We start from the raw sequence: 19,125 nt of genomic DNA on the forward strand, positions 1-19,125 counted from the left end.
CTCACCTGCCATGAACACTGGCCCCGTTGCTCTGCTGTACTGTGCTCTCCCCTGCCATGGACACTGGCCCTTTTGCTCTGCTGTGTTGGCCTCTTCCCTGCCATGGACACTGGCCCTGTTGCTCTGCTGTGCTGTACTCTCACCTGCCATGGACACTGACCCTGTTGCTCTGCTGTGCTGTACTCTCACCTGCCATGGACACTGGCCCTGTTGCTCTGCTGTGCTGTACTCTCACTTGCCATGGACACTGGCCCTGTTGCTCTGCTGTGTTGGCCTCTCCCCTGCCATGGACACTGGCCCTGTTGCTCTGCTGTGCTGTACTCTCACCTGCCATGGACACTGGCCCTGTTGCTCTGCTGTGTTGGCCTCTCCCCTGCCATGGACACTGTCCCTGTTGCTCTGCTGTGTTGGCCTCTCACCTGCCATCGACACTGGCCCTGTTGCTCTGCTGTGCTGTACTCTCCCCTGCCATGGACACTGGCCCTGTTGCTCTGCTGTGTTGGCCTCTCCCCTGCCTGGGACACTGGCCCTGTTGCTCTGCTGTGCTGTACGCTCACCTGCCATGGACACTGGCCCTGTTGCTCTGCTGTGCTGTACTCTCACCTGCCATGGACACTAGCCCTGTTGCACTGCTGTGCTGTACTCTCACCTGCCATGGACACTGGCCCTGTTGCTCTGCTGTGTTGGTCTCTCCCTTGCCATGGACACTGGCCCTGTTGCTCTGCTGTGCTGTACTCTCACCTGCCATGGACACTGGCCCTGTTGCTCTGCTGTGCTGTACTCTCACCTGCCATGGAGACTGGCCCTGTTGCTCTGCTGTGCTGTACTCTCACCTGCCATGGACACTGGCCCTATTGCTCTGCTGTGCTGGCCTCCCCCCTGCCATGGACACTGGCCCTGTTGCTCTGCTGTGCTGTACTCTCACCTGCAATGGACACTGGCCCTGTTGCTCTGCTGTGTTGGCCTCTCACCTGCCATGGACACTGGCCCTGTTGCTCTGCTGTGTTTGTCTCTCCCCTGTGCTATGGACACTGGCCTACCTGTTAGTGTTTCACCTGTGCATGGTATCTAGCATTTGTACATCATTTTGAGCCTTGCTGTTGTCTACAATTGTTGTACCGCTACATCTGTGCAATCTGTGAATAAATACAGTTACTTCTGTTGTGTCTTTTTGTCAGTGTCCTTGCTGATTAAAGTTATGTTTCTGTTTGCATTTGATTGCCTGTGCACCATGCTCCATGTATAACTTCAACATTGCAAGGCTCTTTGCAGGCATCATATTTTTGGACAGGGGTGACAGGGTCTTCAGTCCATTCTGACCCTGAAAATGTTGTCATGTGTGATGGCTATTTTAGCTGCCATGCAGCCATCTTGATAGTGATTTGCTACTGTTGCCTACACTGTTCATATATCTGGTTAGGGGACACTGCCAGCACAGGATGTGATGCTGTGCAAATGTTTAGGAGCTGGCTGGGATATGTCATGAAGTATGTATGTGGTTTTCTTTCTGTGTGCCCAGCCTTGTATGTGTATGGTCATCTTATGTTGGCCCTTGGTCCTGGTACCATGGCCTACATGAGATGCGTTGTCTTGCGTGTAGCAGAGGTGTGCAGTGTGAAGGGTGTCAGTTTGTAGTAGATGTATGTGTGCCCCTGTGTTGTGGGGGACACACATGTGTCACCCAGGAGTTGTATTCCTGTTGTTTGTTTTGTCTTGACCTGTGTAGAGGACTGTATGCACTTGTGTGAGCTGTTTGTAGTGCACTGTTACGTGTGTTGGTGTATCCATGGTGTTGTGTGTGACTCCTCCTTGTTGTGTTAGTAAGTGTGAAGTGTGCAAAGTGTGTGAGTTGCACATCAGTGTTGTATTTGGTTGATTCTCAATGTGTTTTGTGTGTTTTTGTGTAAACTGTGTGGGCCTGCTGCTCCACACTGGCATTGTGATTGTCATGCATTGCAGGCACATGGTGGTTTTTCCACTCCTGTATGGCATGGTGTGTGTGGTTTGGGTCAATCCCCTATGTGTGCCACTTGTGCGTGGCCATTGTGGGTGTTCCCTCCCTCTATTTGTGTGTGGTACACCCCTTACATGTTTGCTACTGACATGCAGGCTGTTTCACTTTAATGTGAGCTGTCCCTTTGGTTTCCATGTGTGTGTGCCTCCACATCACTTCATTTGTGGGCTTGTGCTTTGTGGTGCAGTTCTTGGGCCATGTGTGTTATTCCACTCTGGACATTGCCCCAATGGTTTATGTGTGCTGTCCCTGTGCCAATGGACATTCTGTAGTGGTTATGTGCACTTCAGCAGTGTGTGCTGGCCAGTGCTCAGGTGGAGGTGGCTGGGCTATTGTATCCTAGAATGGTCCATGTGTAGTTGTTCTGTTGGATCAGTGGATGTTGGCTGTGGTATTGCTTGAGTTCTTGGGTGTGCTGTTGTATTTGTGCAGTGCAGTTTTGTGGTGTGTGTGATGCGGTTGTGTCAATCATGTGTGTGTGTGGCTGTTGTGCTTGTTATGCACACACTGCTTGTTGTGCATGCAGTGCTGTGTGTATGTGGCCTTGGCATTGCCTGATGTGCATCCCCTGATGTCTAGTGGTGTTTGTTGATTGGGGTTTCATGTGCATCTGTGGCCGGTTTGGTGTGACAGTGTGTGTTTGTCTAGATGCACTTCTTGTGTGATTAGTGTTATGGTGTGTGTGTTTTGTTCCTGAGTGATGTTGTTGTGTACTCCTGTTGTGTCTGCGCTCCCATTGCTTTACCCCAGTGTGGCTGACAGGGTATGTATGTTTCTGTTGGAGTTCAGCATGTGTTCCTGTAGTGTTTGTATGTTGTTCTTGTGCAGGCATCTGTTGGGGCATCCCTGTGTGTGTGTTGTGTTTGTGGCTACACCCAGGGTATGTGTTTGTTTGTGTATGTAATGGGAGGGATTGTGAGCCTTCAGTGTGTCTGGCACTGGTGTTGTGTGTTCCTTGTCAGCCACTCCTGCAGTGACTGTGTCCCTGGTTGTGTGATCTGTGGTGCAGAGGGTGTGCATTGTGCTTGTTGTTGCAGTGCTTGTTGGTGTGCCTGAGTGGTGCACGGGATGGGCACCTGGCCTGTGACTTGTTGGGGTGTGTAGATGTGTGGTTGGGGGAGGTGTGTCCCTATGGTGTTTGTGCCCTGCCCATGCCTTGGAGTGGCCCTGCCTTCTGCATAGTGCGCATGTGTTTACTGCGGAGGTGACGTGACCGGGACCGGGACGTTGCAGCTGGTTGGCGGACGATGTGTGTTCCGGATGTAGAGGGGTGCCTTGTTGTCAGGTGGGTGATGTGTGGGTGCCCGTGTGGATGTGTTGTGTCCCCCAGCAGGGTGTCTGTGTGGTGCTTGGGCCCCGTGCCGGCATGTGTGTTGTGTGTTGCATATGTGTAGTGGCGTATCTGCGGCGTCATCTGCGGCGGCCCATCTGGCGGTAGTGTTGTAACAGGTACATCACCGGATGCATATGGAGGGCTGGGTCCATGGCGTTCATGACCGGGTCTCGGGGATCGCGCTCCACTGTCGACTTTCCGCCTGCTCAGGCTGGGCGGTGTCTCTGCTGCGGTGATTCAGCTTGTTTGGGCCATCCTAATTTGTCGAGCGGGGCTGACGTCATTCGGCACGGCGGAGAGTCTCCATTGGCTCCAGCCGCCGCAGTGGCGGGCGCACTTTGATGGCGGTGCGCATCGCTCCGTGGCGGATGGGAATTGACCTATGTTTTGTTATCCTAATGTGGTGGACGTGAGTACCGCTGCTCGCGGGTGGAAAAAGCTGTTTTCCGCCCCGCCACCACCGTGTTGGTGCCACCGCCCGACACTCTAATGGACCTCTTAGTATTTTAAGTAAACCAACAGGCTACACATTTAGTACACCGCTAGTGGGCAGTACATTCTGTAAGGTGGCTTTTCATTTTATGGTGGTATTTTTGGGCATAGTAGTAGTGTCACCTGAGAGTGCGACATCATCTTTACTGTTTAACCCCTTTTATGCGAAAATAAAGGTAGGTCTAGGTTTAGATTACCAGATATCAGTAGGTTCCAATGTTTCTTAATGATCCTGACTAGTTGGTTTATATGTGGTCAGAAAGTTGGAACAAACACTAGGGGCATATCAGCAAAGGGTGGCGAAAAATAACGCAAAGCGCACTTAGAGCTTTTGTATTTATCGCCGTCTATCTCGGGAATTCATCGCCCTGTTAGGGCGTTATTAACAACGCATTTCTCCAGGGCAATGTAAATTCCAGCAATAGCGGGGAAATCGCCGTTTTGCAGCGAACATCACTGGTTTTCCAGCGATGTTCCCTGCAAAATGGCGATATGCTGATGATACAACCCTGTGGTCGTAACACAAGAATCCACTCCCCATGTTAAACATACACGAGTCAGGATTTTAGCAGATGTTAGTTTTTGGCGAAAACAGCAGTTTTCGCCCAAAGCTAACGGCTTCTAAAATGCGTGGGCCGCCTTGTAAATATCGCGATGTGCACATCAGCGATATTTTACAGGTTGTACTGCCCAGTGATGCCCACTTTGCATCTCATTAGAGATGCAAAGCGAGGCGTCAGGGAAAAAGGGTGCTAACATACGCTACTGTATGTTAACATCCCCTTGTAGATAGGGCGCTAATATTATCTCCGCTTTTTTGGCTTTTAAAGACAAAAATGCGGAGATAAGGCCCTTGTAAATATGCCCCACTAGTTTGTAAAGTTTCCTTGAGGGTTCAGGGTAAACAGGTGTTCTCTTGGAGTGCTTCAATCTCTTTTTGTAGCAGTCCCCTAGTTTTTGCAGATCACCTCTCTCTCTATGAAACATGTTAAAAAGGTCTAGACCTCTGTGAAGTATTCAATCTTATGAGTACAGTTTCAGTAAGCATTGGGTTGAACATTCATTCACCGCCGTGTGATTTTTGAGCTCTGGGCTTCAGCATCCCCACACAAGCCTTTAACTACTAACCCTCATAGCTACCTATACTCAAATGTTGATGGGGTTCTACTTGGCCCAGTTAACAAAGCCATAGTAGGACATACCCCAGTACATCAGAGGAAAATTACCTAAATCCCCATGGCTGAAGCCTAATAGCCCCCACTTTCTCCATTTCCCTCGAACGGGGTCTGACAACGTCCATGTGACTATCATTACACACTTTCAGCTTGGGCCCTATGCGTCACTATAATGATACGCTATCTTTTTTTTCAATAGTTTTTATTGATTTTACCAACACATAGCAACAGCTTACAGCTTGCATTGTAAAGAGGTTGCATAACAGAAACGATAGACATGAAGTTCTCAAATATAGAAGAGAGAATGATAGAAGAAAAAGAGAGAAGGGAAAGAGTAGAGAGAGGGACCGAAGGAAAGGAACAGACCAAAAAGTGTCCAGTATCTCTCCACTCAGTGGATCCACCATCTCACTAAATGAGGGAGTCAGGGGTCAGCTCTTGCCAACTCAATTAAAGGAAAAAGAAGCGTTTTGTGGCAGTGCACTTATGCAATAATAGGATCAATCTAAGGGAGAAGAAATTGTGTCAGAACTCTGCCTTTAATCATTGTCTAGTGACCTAAGATAGTGTGCCAAAGGGCTCGGAATATCTGGGTATAGAACGGGTGGGCGTCAGCTCCCAATATTCATCCAGCATCTCCTGGCACAGTCCTGCATCATGCAGCCAGGCATTCCTCGTGGGAGCCCCAGATCTGGCCCAGTGCATCGCAACCCTGCACTTAGCAACCCTTGTCGCATTAAGTGGTAAGGGTATTCCCATACATGGGTCCCGTGCTTGCTACGCCACCAGATTCAAGCTGCCCTGGCTGATGAGGGGTGTTACCTCGAAACCGATCTCAGGATGCTTGTTTCTTGGTCCAGGGTAGACCTGGCCTCCGCATACCCTGCTAACAGCTACTGGAGCCTTTGTTTGGAGGGATGGTACCCCATATCAATGTTTTTAAGTTTACATAGAGACTTTAACGCCCTAAGTGGAGATAAGGGTTGAGGTTGAGCTCCGCACGCATGGTCTCTATGTCATTGTTTATATTTTCACTAAGAGCTGGGTTCTGGTTAAGAGACAGTCTAACAAAAATTCTAGTTCCTCTTACAACTAACTATAGAGATTTCATATTTTTCTAAACTTCTAAAGGGTCTTAACCAAGGCCCTAACAAGACTTTTAGTTAGTTAGAAACATTTGTCAATTCAAAAAATTCAGAATTCTAAAGACAATTTAAGAGTTCTGTTGTGTGGTCAGGTGTTGACCAAGTCAGTCCAACAAATGCAAAGTTGTAGACCCCACTGCTGATCCACCAATGTAAGAAGCTGGCTCTGTATATACTATACCAAAGTAAGGTATACTGTGCACAGAGTCCAGTGGAACCCCATAGGTAGGCAGAGGTAAAAGTAGATTATACCTTAGCCTCTATTTGTGATGGTGTGGGCAAGCAGAAAGGCTTTATCACAGGGTAGTGTTAAGCCTTTATTGTACAGACTCAGGCAGGAAATGAAGTCATACACTCAAAGTCTGAACTTAGACCAATTTGTTTGTATACAAATATTATTTAGTTGTGTTTTATTTTCTAGAACCAAGCCAGGTCTGGCACAGGTAAGTATGATAATACTCTGCAAGAATAATGCAGTTAGATACAGTTTGAATGCAGTTGATTGCAAAATTGGATTGGTTACAGGTAAGTCATTTGTTTGTAAAAGAGTTTGAATTACTTTTCAGATTGCTTTTCAAGTTACATTTCAGATTACTTTTTAAGTTACTTTTTCTACTCAGTGTAATATGCTTAAGACATCAAACTGGGATATTTTCTAAATAAAAGGTAAGTAAATCAGTTTTTGTACATATGCAGTTTCTTACGGTTTCATACAAAACAACTCCACACTTTTCACAAGAAAGCAGTCAATGCAGTCCATGGGAAAACACACACAACTTAATGGTAAGTAGTTAGGTTTGGAAGTTGGGTTTATGGGATTAGTACTCTCAAAGCAACCTCAGCGGCATAAGGGCGGCCGGGTGCAGATTGCTGAGGCCCAATGTTATCCAATAGGGTGTAGGGGACTCCGTTTGGTGGCTGCTCACAAGCAGGCCACAAGGTTGTGGGTGCAAAGCTCCTGGATTAGGCTCAGGGCAAAGGGGGATCCAATTTTGCACACAAGGTGCACCAACAGTGGCACAGGGGAAGCCGGGTGCCCTGTTATTTTCAATAAGGTTTCTCTGGTTGCAACAAACACTGCAGGCTTGGGGATGAAGATCTTCTGGAGGAGACCACTGATTAAAGAGGTAAGTTGGGATGTCTTGGGATGCCAGCACACCATCGGCTGGGTCACCCAAGGCCATGGGACGTAGGGTGTAGGGGTGTCTTTTGGCTGCATTTTATTTTTACCGGCATTGGTCGCGGTCAGGGATGCTCCAGAAAGGGGCAGCAGACGTTGTTTGGAGACTTGAGGTAGGTCAGGGATCACAAGATCCCAGGTTCGGATCGACGCTGAGAAGACTTCCTGGTGGTGTTGGGCCACTCAAACTCGGGCCATGGGAGTCGGGAGCAGAGTGGTGCAGACTCGTGGATTTGGAGGGCGCCAGAGTCTGTGGATGAGCAAATCCGGTGCTTACAGGAGACAAAGTCTGGTTTGGGAAGGCAGGGCAGGTGCCCCAGGTTCTTAGTGGCTGCAGGACACATCGGGATTTCGCTGGAGCAGGCCGAGGTCAGAACAGCGAGTAGGGGTGGGGCCAAGTCAGTCGATGTCCTCCTATTCTTCTTTCAGCATGACTTCTTCGGTCCTTATTCTTCTCTCTTCTTGCCTGAGGAGGCAATGTTTAGGGTGGCCCCTTGATACTAAATTTAGGGGTGTTACAGGTAGGCACAGGTCGGGACCAATGGGTCACTTCCTTGTTGTGTGTACCTTCCCTATTATGCCACCCCTGTGGCGGCTCCTCTAGGAAGTGCTGCGGGCGGCAGGACGGTGCGGGGCAGGGGCAGGGTGGGGGATAGTAAACTCTGGCATACGGCCGAATGGAGTTAAGTAAATAAATAAATAAATAAAAAAGTAACATTGCGCGCGCTGCAATGCATCGCTGCATTGCAGTACGCACAATGTAATCCGCTTTATTTATTTTCTTAACTCCGTTTGGCCGTATGCCGGAGTTTACTAACCCCCACCCCGCTCCTCCCCACCCAGTCCCACTGCCCCGCAGGACTCCCTTGAGGAGCCGCCAATGTGCCACCCTCCAGTGGGAGGGGGGCATAAGCCTCACTCTATTAAGCTGCGTCCCCTCAGCTGCAAGATGACGGGGACTGAGAGTTGTGCTTCACCTCGCCTCCCCCACCTGAGGAGTAGGGTTGGCAAAGGTGGTCACACCTCTTCTCCCAACTTGGTTTTCTCACCGATTCTCCTGCCTAAAGTAGAGATCAGAACCGGGGACGGGGCAGTTGCTGGGAGTAAAGAATGGATGGGGCAGCTCACAAATGTGCCAAGCTTTTGAAGATTTCCCTTCGTAGACCCTGCCCCTCCTGGTGGAGGAGGCTTAGTACCTCAACCAAGGATGTACTTTGTTTCAGGACCCAAGAGCAACAGGCTATCGACTCTGGGGACCAGAAACATGCCTGGTGGTGGCAGCTGCCGAGCAGCCACTCAGCCAGGAGACTAGAGTTAAGTCGTTTTTCAGGGGGCATCTCTTAAGATGCCCTCTGGGGGCATTTTTCATTTAATCCCACATTGGCATCAGTGTGGGTTTAATGTACAAAGAAATTTGATACCAAACCTCCCAGTTTTCAGTAAGCACATTATGGTGCTCTGGAGCTCGTAATGACAAACTCCCATACCATATACTCTGTAAGGCCTTACTGCACTTACAATGTCTAAGAATTGACTTAGACACTGTAGGAGTACAGGGCTCATGCACCTGGCTTACCTATGCCAAGACAGTGGATTGTAGGCATGGCACACAGGGATGTGTGCTATATCGATATATCGACTCTTCACTTTGTTCTGCATCAAAACATGTAGCCTGCAATGGCAGTGTGTGTGTGTGAAAGGTACAAGGCCTCTAAAGGGGGGGGCACAATAAGTGCTGTAGCCAATAGGAGCCTTCCCTGGGCACTGTGCCCTTGGTACCTCTGGTACCTTTTACAAGGGACTTACATGTGGCCAGAGAGTTTCCAATTGGGTTTTGCAAAATCACAGTTTAGGGAAAGAACATAGGCCCTGGGTACCTGGTTGGCAGGAACCCAGGACACCCTCAGTCAAAGTACATCAAACTTGGGCAAAAAGTGGGGGCAACGATGCTGAAAGGGGCACTTTCCGGCACCTGCGGCTTGTTGTATCACATTAGAATCTGTTCCTGCTCCAGATCTATTTTCAATACACTTTTGATTGTTTTTAGCTATAAGATGCCTTTACCATTTTAAAATGTATTTCACAATTTATGTTCTTTGGTTGCTTGCACTTTATTGCCTAGGGGCTATGTTGCACATGCAGATTTAAGTTTCTTCTACTCTTACTTTAATTTATTACAATTTCAACACAACCTGTAGCGTTCCCAATGAGCTGCTGAATAATGTATATTTATAGTTAAACTGTTTATGTGTTTTTATGTGTTACTTTTGTTGCCTTGCAGCCAAATAAAGTTAATTATAAGACTAATAAGGCCTGGAGTGGATTGTGCACGTGGGCTTACAATAAGTATCTGGAGCACAAATTAAATTTCAGCAAAACCAATCCAAACCTAATTTGATGGCAAGAAAGACTGATTAATTGAAAACATTCTCATGGATATAAAACATACCGAATGAGTTTTTTTTAGGGTAATTATGTACTACAAAGGTATTCAATAGGATACGCGAATGGATAATACATGTATAGCGATCCAATAGTTAGTAAAAATGGATCTATCCCTTATAGAGTAGTAATATCAACGTGTAATCACAAGCATAATTTTCAACGTATGTCCAATACAGCCCCGAATGTCAATAAATACGTTTTTTTTTCCATCAAATAAGGGTTTGATTGTTTTTACTGAAATTTGGGTTGTGCTACAGACACTTATTGAATATTGTATCAGTCGCTGTCCTGGCAGTGTTTCTGGGTGCATCTCTCCGCAGCAGGGGTGCCGGCTGTGGCAGCACATTACACTTTTCTTTTTGCTCATAGTACTGGACACAATTATAAGAAGGTTTTTGTGCTGGACATCTTCTTCCACTGTTGCTATGTTTGTAATAGTTGATGGATGGGGGCTTTGTCTAGAGGCTGGTCAGGCCAAAGGTACCCTGGCGGGGCGTTATGGGGTGCCCTAGAGTTGCATGTTATGTATCAAACTATGTGTATTTTCCATACATCATCTAGTAATAGGTGAAAGCTTATTTAAATAGATGTTGATGACATTATTTGCCCAAGAACCCTTGGTGGGGAATTACATTGGTTGGCACCAGGTGCTTGCCCCTGCGAGGGATATATTTAGAAAGAGTCTGCTACCTCCAATACATGTGTGAACTGTTTATTACTGGACTTAGGAATCTTGCCTTAATCTACGTGGATTCATTTATCTCAAGTCACTTGCTGTACAGTACAGGTGTTGCCTTCCTTGTTTCTTTGCGTTTATATCTAACTCTTATATATGACTCCTATTTCATTTGCTAACAGAATGTTGCTTGATTAAAAAGCTACGTCTTGGTGGTACCACACACTTGTATGTCTCTCTATCGTCTCGAAAGATGGGGTGGTGGTGTAGGGGTGAAATCCTCGGGCTTGCATATTGTGAGCTCACGATAAATTGTGAAACCAAGAGAGCATCAGTCACTTTGCAGCTTAAACGTCTTCTGTGTTACTCAATTCTTGCATGAATGTTGCATAGTCTGTCATGTATAAATCTAATTGTAAGGGCAGAAGATAGATAGATACAATATAAGACATTGGTAGAGTTACAGTTTGGTAGTGATTTAAGAGTGTAATGTATCTAGTTGTAGGCAGTGGCTTTAGTATTAGAAGTAAATCAACAGGCTACACATTTAGTACACCGCTAGTGGGCAGTAAATTCTGTAAAGTGGCTTTTCATTTTATGATGGTATTTTTGGGCATAGTAGTAGTGTCACCTGAGAGTGCGACATCATCTTTACTGTTTCACTCTTTTTAATAAAGGTAGGTCTAGGTTTAGATTACCAGATATCAGTATGTTCCATATTTTCTTAATGAACCTGACTAGTTTGTTTATATGTGGACAGAAAGTTGGAACAAACATTGTAAAGTTTTTTTGAGGGTTCAGGGTAAATAGGTGTTCTCTTGGAGTGCTTCAATCTCTTTTTGTAGCTGTCTGGTTCGTTTTAGCAGTTCGCCTCTCTCTCTATGAGAAGTATTCGATCTTATGAGTACAGTTTCAGTGTACTAAGTAAGCATTGGGTTAAACATTCATTCACCACTGTGTGATTGTTGAGCTCTGTGCTTCAGCACCCCCACACAAGCCTTTAACTACTCACCTTCATGGCTACCTATGCTCAAATGTTGATGGAGTTTTACTTGGCTCAGTTTTCAAAGCCATAGTAGGACATACCTCAGGACATCAGATGCAAAGTACCTAAACCCCCATGGCTGAAGCCTAATAGCCCCCACTTGCTCCATTACCCTCACAAATATAGAAGAAAGAGTGATAAGAAAAGGAGAGAAAGGAAACAGTAGAGAAGGGAAGGAACAGAATAAAAATGTGTCCAGTAGCACTCCACTCAGTGGAACCACCATCTCACTACAGGAGGGAGTCAGGGGGCAGCTCTTGCCAACTCAAATAAAGGAAAAAGAAACGTTTTTTGGCAGAGCAGTCATGCAATCATAAGATATCATAGGATCAAGGGAGAAGAAATTGAGTCAGGCCTCTGCTGTTAATCATTGTCTAGCGACCTAAGGGGCAAATTTACAAGGGCTTTATCTCCATTTTCTTGGCTTACAAAGCCAAAAAAGAGGAGATAATTCCAGCGCCCTATTTACAAGAGGGTGCTAACATGCATAATCGCATGTTAGCACCATTTTTCCCAACGCCTCCCTTTGCATCTCTAATGAGATGCAAAGTGGCCGTCACTGTGCCTACGTCAGATGGACTACCTTGTAAATATCGCTGATATTTACATCACGATATTTACGAGGCAGCCCACATGATTTTAGCACACATTAGATTTTGGTGAAAACGGCCGTTCACACCAGAACATGGGAATTCACAAGGGCATATTATCAAGCTTATCAGTCTTGTAGAGCACCCCAAGGCAGCCTCCAGGAGAAGGCAGTGTGCTGGTGTGGCCGGCACGTTGCACTAGATCTGTCAGTGTGAGCATCAAACACCACATTAATGACCCCATCTCACAGTATCACACTAGGACCCATAGTTCCCACCAGTCGCCACACTTCAGAAAAAAACGCGGGATCATCAATGTTGGGGCTGTACACGGAAACCAGTATCAGTGGATGATCCTGCAAGAGTCCCGCCAGTAGGAGATACCAACACTTAGGGTCACAAAACGCAGAGCGCGTGCCCCTGTGTAATCTCTTATGAAGGATCACTGCCAGATCCCTCGCATACTTCGAATGGCAGGCTAGATGTTTTTCCCCTACCCATTACATCCTTGAGCATTACACCAAGCATAACATTGTTGTATCTGTCAGGTGTACCTCTTGCAGCAGACATATGTCTACATTATGGAGCTGCAGATAAGACAAGACCAATCTAGTCTTACGCCTATTATTCATACCCGTGATATTCCAGATCAGATATTCAATGGAGGACATTCAGGACCAGAGGTGGTACAAACTGCACTGCTGTAGAGAAAAATGTAAAGAATCTGGGGCAAAGAGCTGCATGAGGCCTAGCAGCAGGACAGATAGCGAGAAGGAAAGTCAAAGGAATATATAAAGATAGAGTGATTACAATGTAGGACCCCAACCCACTTTGACCCCACAATCAGGCCAAATAAAATCAGCCCACCCACCCAACAAGCCCATAAACTCAAACCAGTGAATCATATAGGAACTCATCCCGAGGGGGGTGTGGAGATTACCTAGCACTCTCCTTGCACATAAGGCACCGGGTGGTTGGAAGGGGAAGGTTTATTCGGCCAGAGGTGGCAACAACAGGGCAAGCCTAACAAGTTCAGACTACAGGCCCAGTGAATCAGGGAAGTAATGTTGGAGATTGCTGGTGTCAGCATGGCTAATGTGAAAGCAAGCAGAAACCTGGCAACATCAAGAACTCTTCACATGAACCCAGGTAGGTCAGGCATATTTAGTAATTGTTGCTGAGTTTACTTGCCCAAAACCACAGGAGAAGGCTGAGGGAGGTTGTCCGCCAGTGGCAACCCTCTAGCCAACTTGGCGGCTGCCTTCGGGCCAATGAACAGGTGGGTTTTACCATAGTGGTGTATACAGAGTTTGGCAGGGTATAGCAAGGAGTACTTGCAAGCTGTTTTCTGAAGGGAATAAAATCCTGCCTGGTAGCCTGGACCATGATGATAAAGTCCAGGAAAAAAGAGATCTCACTGCCCTTAGCTATTCTTGGGAGCCCTAAGGTCCCCAGAGGAGGTCGTGGCCTAATTGACTTCTGCGCCCACTCAATGATAACCATAGCTTCACCAAAGTGGGGTCGTAGCATTCCCTCCACAAAATCCTCCCTCCGTCCCATGGCGGTTGACTCAGAAACACCCAGAATGCACAAATTGTTGCAAAAAGACAACTACTCTAATTCATCATTCTTGTTCCGAATAACTTTGAGGGCTTTCTCCATCTGGGGTTGACGTTCATCCATCGAAGAGTGTGAGTCCTTAACCTTTGAGGTAGGGTGTTCCAGTTGGTCCAGTCTCTCATCATGTCGATCTACCTTTTACTTCAGCCAATCAAATCAGTCTGCCAGTAAGTTTATTTTTGAGTGAATAGTATGCAAGCTTTGCTTGAGGTTCAGAAACATGGAGCAAATATCCGGCTCTGGATCCGGCCCACCTTCAGCCCACCTTCAGCCTGGGAGCTTCACACAGACTCCTCCCACGAAGGTTCCATTGTGCGCGTTGTCATGTTCGGCTGAAAAGGCACCCGATATTGTCTATTACCATTCTTTTCCATCACACCAGCGATTTTGGTACCCACTCCAATATAGACAAAGGAAGTATTAGGCCAAGGCAGAGAAGGCAGATACAGTCAGCCAGGCCCCCTCAGAGGAGGAAGAGACTGGGATCTGAGAGGGAAACGTGGGTTATCAACTCTCCATCCATGCGCCACAGGATGCAAGCACTGGCCAAGGGGGTGCAGAAAGCCTCAGCTGCCACGCAATGGTATGCATCAGGCCACCACACTCCAGCATCTCCCTGTCCCAAGTGTCCATGTATCGACATCCAGGAGTTTTCCAACAAGGCTGGTCCCCTGGGGTCAAATATCCATGGTGGCCCGAGAGAAGCCAGAGGCCTATAGGAAGTGTCCAGCATCACCAAATAAGCCAGTGAGAGAGAGGCAGGTGAGCCTGCAGCAGCCCCAAGCACAGTATGTAATCTTGTAGGGGCCAAGCGCCCCGCACAGTACAACTCAAGCAGCCCAGTCTAGGGCCCAATAACACTAAGGAAAAATCAGGCCCAGCCACAATCACAGCCTAAGTTCAGGGCGGCCGGCCCAAGCACCACAGGAATCACCAGGAGGCAGCTGGGTTCAGCCCTGGTAGGCAGCAGTAGGAGGGAGGGGGGCTTCACAACTCATTAAAGCTCAGTTGTGCCCCAGGGGTCCATATGCCCAAGCAACACAAAGCCTCTCTCCCTCCCCCACATGTCACTTCCCGGGGCAGTTCAGAGGCCAGTGGGGATTCATTCTCTGGTGAAGGTGTACCATCTCTGCAGAGGGCCCACCAGCAGGCTCACCACTCAAGGGCATCCATGGAGCAGAGTTCAGAGGCTTCTCCTTCCTACATCAGGCATTCTAGTCGCAGTCAGCAAGGATGGGGTCCAGGACTCTGCGTGGCAGGGGCAGCATTTTGGTCATTCCAATGGCAAATTGACCAATGAACAGCAGGCACACAAGGGCGTCAGGTAGGGGCAGCAATGATACATTTGCATCAATGTCACATCCGGACGCGAATGAATGTCAGATGTCTGTTCCGACAGGCAGAGCCTCCTCACAGGGAAGCCATCATGTGGCCAGGCAAGCTCCGCCTCCCCAATCACATACTATCTTTAGTGGCTCAACATGACTATAATTAAACACTATCTCTATAGGCACTTGAACACAACTAAAACAATAAATTGGAGTCGATTCACAGAACTAATCTGAGATAAAATCCTAAACTTACTACTTTTGGTATTCAAAGAAGGTATTTAATAGTAGTAAAGTTAGGACTCCTAACTTTACTACTACTAAACTGAGACAAAATCCTAAACTTACTACTTTTGGTATTCACAAAAGGCATTTAGTAGTAGTAAAGTTAGAACTCCTAACTTTACTACTACTAAACTGAGACAAAATCCTAACTTTACGACTTTTGTTATTCATAAAAGGCATTTAGTAGTAGTAAAGTTAGGAGTCCTACCTTTACTACTTCTAAATGCCTTCTGTGAATGCCAAAATTAGTAAGTTTAGGATTGTGTTAGTTCTGTGAATCATTCCCGTTGTCTCTACGGGGACTTGAACATGACTATTGCCATACATGAATTCTGAGAGTTGTTAAACATGAGGAATGCTATTACAATGGGCACTCTAACCCGAGCTGTCGCACCTACCCCATTTTATAATCCTTGGTAAGTTAAATGATTTACCTATTTTACATTTCTCTATCTATCACGATTTGTGAGCACTTAGAAATACGTTAAATAGCTGACTCCCCTTACATGAACTTACTTAACTAACTTTTTACGGTTAGAAATATATTATTATCAAAATCAAGTTTTTTTATATGCTCTTGAATGTATTAAACCACATGTGACAATTTGGGAGTGTGTCCTCACAAGGTTAGTAACACATGGTCTTTTCTTCCAGCAGGTGTGCACTTCTGGGATAAACTCACTTCACGTCCAGCTCTTGAAACAATCCCTAGATGAGTAATGTGATGGGGGTAGGAAACAAAGCAGAATTTAAGAAGAGGTAATGGATCAGGCATTAACCTGTGCACTTCATCTGAGCACGTTCAAGTTTCTAAAAACCCGAACCTGCTTCCTTCAGGAATCAGACTCAGTCTTCGCTCATGGTTTTCAGAGAGGAGCTAAAGAAGGGGCTATCTGAGATTTAGGGGTAGCTTTAAAAAGTGTCCCAACCTATGTTGGAGGTACTTCAGAAGGTTGAACTAGCACATTAATTTACAAAGATGCACAAACATAGTGAATGGCCCAGTTGTTTCATTAATCTATATCTGCATAATGAGAGTGGGCAGACACATCCTAGTGAACTTAAAGAACTCACAAAAGACAGGCACTGACAAACAATCGGTTTCTGTTTCGGAAAATGGGAGCAAATGGTTTGCTTTAACAGGTACTTATCATGAACTTCTCTTGCAAAAGTAGAAAAGAAATGTGTCAACAATTTCCAGTCAATCTAACCCAAACTATTCAATACCATTGTGATGGTGCTCATGAAGAGGCAATTTACTGAAAAGAGGAGGAAGTATCAGAATTTTTAAAAATAAAAATCCAGAAAATTCCAGTGTACAAGCGATTACACAAATATTTGCAAAACAAAGAGTACTTTGTTTTATTAATTTTTATTAAATTCTTTATTTAGTGGGCTTCACCACATGTGTAACAGATGCTCTATTTTGAACAATGAGAAAATACAGTAAACCATAGATGAGAGGTCTTCAAACTTTTTTGCTTGGAGCCCCTCCCACTCCAAAATACTCTCGAAGTCGTACCCCCTACAAAACGTAGGGCTGTGAGAGGGGCAGGGCTGAACGCAGTAGGTAGGTCTTATGAGATGATGTCAGGGGCACTTTTTTCAGTAGCTCATAATCCACACTAAACTTGAGACATATAAAAACTGAACTAGACAAAACACACTACTCCCATTAATTGAGGTCTTCATGCTCTTGGGTCTCAATACAACTACACCTTCTGCAGTAATGATGGCTATTGCCCTGCATAGCAGGCTGTCCCCTCTGTCTCATTCACCCCTTCCCCACCATGTCTGGCCATCACTCCAATCTTGAAACAGACTGTCTGTCCCTTCCAGAAAACATAATATCCCATGTATTGCCCACTTCTTTGCAGCAGGGTGCCCTCGTCCCTAATACTCTCCCAATGACTTATTGTAAAGTAGGACGGCGACAATTGTGGTGCATTGTGCTCTTCACACTCCTGGCCCCCATTGTGTCACTAATATACCTATTGTAGGGCCAAGCGGGAAGTCTCCCCTACCTCTTGTTTAAGCCCTTCTCCCATCCTCTTTTCTGCCATCTCTCTGAAACCTATTGCTAAAGTATCTTCACTTCGCCAATCCTTCCCTCTCTTGGGCTATCGGTCCAATGTGGAAAGCAATACTTGTTGAGCAAGGGAGCCCTGAGCCATAATGCAGGAAAGGAGTGAGGAAAGCGGGTAATATATGGGGTTTTGTTTGGCCCACAGACCCCTGGGCCCTGTATCCACTGCATCTGCAATAGCAATGATACCTATTCCTGGGCCCATTCCACTTGCCATTATTTCTAGTCCTGAGTTCCAAGGCAGACTGTCTGTCGCTTGTAATCTAGCCCCCAATGCTATGAAGGTAAATGGCTTCCCACCCTTTTGTGCTAGTAACACACACATTACTGGGGTGCACTGACCCCTCACACCACTGTCCCAGTACCAATGCACCTGCTGCACTAATGGTGGAGGTGGCTTTAAAAAAAAAAGACAAACCCGCATTTCTCAACCCCTTCTTCAGACACCTTTCTGAGGAAGGGGGAAAGCTGTCCCATTTATAAAAGAAACAAAAATTAGATCCCACATAGTTCACCCTCCTCAGCGCCATCTCTTTGATGCTGTTCATGGATTCTTGTCCTTTTCTATTTTTTCCTGGGCCATTACCCAGAGAATTTGACCCTTTTGTCCTTTTCCCTTCCACCCTCTCGACTCACATGAAAAGGTATCTGCTTGTAAACAGTGGGTGAAGTTTGCAGGATGTATGAGGACCAAGGCATCCAGGTGTTTTTAATTTCGGAGAAACTGTTCCCATTCTTTTTACCAAACAGTCATAATCTGCCTCTTCATGGTGTATATAACGTAGTAAACCCTGCCGCCTAATTTGGTGCCCCCCTGCTGCATAATTCCAGTGGCCCTGATCACATGCATAAAATGATTGTGTGGCAGGCTATCTTAAACTGTGTGCACTACCCATTAATTAACTGAGGGGCCAGATGTACAACCGTTTTTTGCAGTCGCAAAAGGGTATTCAACCCTTTTGCAACAGCAAAAATTGGTGGTGGTATGCACCAATGTTATTTTGTGAGTCACAGACTCACAAAATAGCATTTGCGACTCGCTATTAGGAAGGGGAGTCAGGGGCGTCCCTTCCTAATAGCGAGTCCAAATGGTATGTACCAATGATTTGCAATTGCATTTGCGGTCCCAAAACACTAGCAGTTATACCAGATACTTCAAGTAGGTGCTAAACCATTCACAAATGGGAAGGGGTCCCAAGGTGAGTGTGTGAAAATATTTTTAGGAGCTGTCAGTGGCTCCAGGGACCACTGCCTGCCCTTAACCCCTTGACCGCGGGGCAAATTCCACTGTGGTGCAGGGGATATAGAGAGTTGTCGAGGTTTGGACGGCCAGGGGCCGTCCTCAGCACACGCCCACCGTGACGCGTGACTGCTCCCGGCCGTAAAGCGAAAGCAAGGGGTTAAAAAATTAAACTGAAAAGTTACATTATGCTTTTTTAAATGCATCCCGTTTTCCTTTCAGGAAAACGGGCTGCATTTAAAAAAACCTGCTTTATGTAAAAAGCAGTCCCAGACATGGTGGTCTACTGACCCCATTAGACCACCATCCCTGGGAGTGCAAGCCATTCCTTATTGGGTTGCAAATTGCGCTTGCCTCATGAATATCGATGAGGCATGCAATTTGCGACCCCCATTGGGAATCGCTAACAGTGTCTGTGATACTGTTGTACATTGCATTTTGCGATTCGTAAATTGCAAGTCGCAAAGCAAC

This window comes from Lissotriton helveticus, chromosome 1_1 (genome assembly GCF_964261635.1).
Source record: "Lissotriton helveticus chromosome 1_1, aLisHel1.1, whole genome shotgun sequence".
Lineage (NCBI taxonomy): Eukaryota > Metazoa > Chordata > Amphibia > Caudata > Salamandridae > Lissotriton > Lissotriton helveticus.